Genomic DNA, 3,704 nt, shown 5'->3' on the forward strand with positions numbered 1-3,704 from the left:
AGGATGGGCCCTAAAACTGAGCCCTGTGGGACTCCGTAGCTAACTCGAGTACAATGAGAGGACTGTCCATTTACGTGAACAAACTGGTATCTATCAGATGTAGGTGATGTAGTCTTTCTGCACTTGTGGGGGCCCTGAAGGAAACAGGCCATCTTTATGTGTGTCAAAGCACCTCAGGAAACACCAGCCAGGGTTCAGTTACAGCTACAAAAACTGGCTTTCATGTGGAAAAGTCCCAGCATGACACATGCACATTTTCTGCCATGATGCCCACTCGTTCCAAAACTGTCCAGCTAGTATCACCTCTGAGGATGCTGGTGCCGGAAGCAGCTCGGCTTTCACATCACCTTACACTGATCCAGCACGGTGGCCTCTCCCTAGCTCATATGTCAAAGATTTATTCATTTTATGGTCCTTTTTTGTAAAGGAAAAGTGACTTTTGTGGCTGTGGGTAAATTTTCTGCAGCACTGCGGACTTGTGGACTTGATGCTCTTCCTTCTGAGTCTTTCTTGTATTATTATTAAAGAGAGAGTCAAGGATCAGGAGAAGACTCATTTGTTACTCGCCAGACGTCTCGGTGTGTTTTGGTGCAAATGCATATCAAGGTGAAGTCTAGACTATTCTCTTAAAAGCCAAAACTTCTCAATAAGCTTCATTTTTTTGTGAAAGTAGCATACATTTTTTTTTTGCAAAGCCTGTGTTGAAAATCAAATGTTATGTCCAGTTCAACTGACAACGCCAGCAACATTAGCTCAGCATGAAAATATGCTAGAATGGAGAACAGTCAGTGAAACGCCCAGTTCTGCTGCGTGCAGCGCAAACAGAGACACCACACTCAGAGCTCTAATTGAGTCCCTTCACTGCAGATGTGTGTGCTGAAAACCCGTAATTTTCCACTCTACAAATGGAAGGGCTGAGCTCATTATGGTGTCCTCTCAGATAAGCTGCAGGCTGCTTTTAAAAATTATATGTTTTGCCGTTCAATTAATTCCACGTCATTTAGTGCATACATTAGGAAGTGTACAGACTATTACCAGGCTTCATCTGCAGGCCTTTGGTCTTCATACGGTGTTATTTTCTACCCTGCAGAATAACAGTATGCAACACCTAATCAGACATGGAGTTTCCTTTGAACCTTTTCTGACATTTTGATCCCAGTAACAAACGATGCAGTTGCATTTGACATCAGGCGAGTGATGGCACTAAACGATTTCCATAAACACGCCGGGTCTGGACCCAATTCCCAGGTCAGGTTTTTGACTGTTTTCCACATAGATGCTGATGGGACATAAATTACAAACTGAAAACCAAGCTGTAATTTTTGTTAGTGACATCCCGTCATGCATCCTTTCTGTCTACAGGGAACTTTAGAGTTAATTAGTGAACTAAACAGAGAACCGAAGAGGAAATCTGACCCACTACTTAAATGTTTAGAGCAGGGGTGGGCAAACTACGGCCCGTGGACCATATAGGGCCTGTAAAACAATTTAATCTAGAATTAATGATTTTGATTAACTGTAATGTTTTTTCCCCGTACTTCAGGTGTCTCCTCCACAGATGCTGCACTACAAATAAATTCACCTTAGTTCAAGCATAGAAAGTTATTCTGAATTCATGCAGTGTTTGAAGATTTGATGGTTGTTTTATATTAATGTGGGATTTCCAAGTCGGACCGTAATTTTTCCTATTATTCCAACACCACATGAACGCAACATTTCCCTGAGTTTGAGTTTTTCCCTGAGGGACATCAACACATTGGTGAAAATGATACTAAAATGAGAACAAAAACTACAGTTTAGAAAAAATACAAAATGTTCTATTTTAATATCATTTTCAATCAAGATTAAGGCATATTTATGTCCAGATCCTGTGTTATTTCTTTCTTTTAAGAGGTAAATTACCAAAACACGCCACAAATCTGCTCCTGGTCCGGCTTTTCTGTCATGTTTTAAAACTTTTTTTGTTCCACGTCTTAGAAAGTTTGCCCGTCTCTGATCTAGAGGGTAAATATCTTTGCCTCTCAATAACTGTAATTTTCAAATAAACTCTATCAGATTTATTAAGTTTAGAAAACACAAGGTTCCAAGTAGGAACCTCTATTGAACCACAGTCACAGAATAGAAGTCTGGGAAAAGTCTGCCCCTTTGTTCATCTCCTGATCAAATGAAACAATAATTGGCAACAAAAAAGGACATCTTTTTGTAAAAATGAGTTTATTTCAAACAATTGTGGCTTAAGCTGTATTTTGTTGTTTACTACCACCTAAACATGGTTGTTAATTGCATATATTTCTAAAGTCTCAGAGATGGAGGTAAAAAAAACAAACAAACAAACAAACAAAAAAACGTTAATTTAAAACTGCACCAAACACAGGGCAAATATAAGAACCAAAAAAGGGGCTTTTATCTCTGGGATAGCAGGGTCATTCTTTTGGCTGGATTTACTTTCACACCTGGGCAGATTAAACTGCCTTCCAGGATCACGTCGTCACAACATCCTCCAGGAACTAAGTGAGACAAGCACTAAGATGTAAAGAGTAGCGTTCATCTGAGTAAGTCATTAAAGTTTAGTGGAAAGTAACAAGACTCTGCCTAATGCTGAAGTGGGAAGATGTTGATGTATAGAAACGTTGCGTGCAGGTCACTGAAAAATGAGTCGAAAATAAAGAAACCAAGAAAGTGGTACAACCCTGCTGGAGTGAGATTGGGATTTCACTTGTTTTCCACATAGATGCTGATGGGACATAAATAACAAACTGAGATTGGGAAGTAAAGTCTCCAAGTTCGGCATGTTTGTTTTAGCAGGAGGTCGTCTTACAAAAAAACGTTCATGGTGATTAAAAACAATGGAGATTTTGAGGTCCATGTCACATCCAGCATATTTACGAAAAATATCGATATCGGTATCGACAATATTGACCAGTATTGGATCGGTATCGGACCTATACCTAAATGCTCAAAATCGTCCAGCCCCAGTGGACACTGCAGATCACAGAGAGGGGCCAACTGAGCATTACACAGTATCATCAGCGTAAATATGGATCTGGGAGCTGTTTTGGACTTGTCGCTGGTAAAATTTATATAGAAAAGCACGGTGAGACCTAAAGTTGAGCCGTGGGGCACACCTTTGAAAATGAGTGGTTCAGAAATAATATTTTCAGGTGATCCTTTTCAGGTTTTCACCTGTTGGAAACAATCAGATACAGAGCACAGAATTATACAGGAGAGGATACAAAGAAGGATCTTATGGACAACTGAGTCAAAAGCCTTTACAATGTTGATAAAGGACCTTGTAAACATGTTTGTAGTCTAAGGCTTTGATGACGTCACATAATTGAGAGGTAGCAGATTTATCAACACCAGGTCCAGTGTTTGAGTAAACACTCCCAGAAATAAGGAATGGAATAATAATCAGCACCAGGGGGGCGTGCGTCACTGAAACAAAGCTGTTGTTTATCCCTGTGAGCTTAACCACATGCAGAATGACAGTCAAAATGTTCAAAGTCACTTAAATCATCTGTCTTCTCCATTCTGATGCTCAGTTTGAACTGCAGTAGATCGTCTGTATGGATTCTGTTACGGTGGACAAACACATCCCGGTTTATCCCAATCAGAAACACTGGATGACCAGAGAGGTCCAGCTCCTGCTGCAGGAGAGAAACAGGGTGTTCAGGTCTGGTGATATGGAGCTATACAGTGTTGCA

This window comes from Oryzias melastigma, linkage group LG10 (assembly GCF_002922805.2).
Source record: "Oryzias melastigma strain HK-1 linkage group LG10, ASM292280v2, whole genome shotgun sequence".
Taxonomy (NCBI): domain Eukaryota; kingdom Metazoa; phylum Chordata; class Actinopteri; order Beloniformes; family Adrianichthyidae; genus Oryzias; species Oryzias melastigma.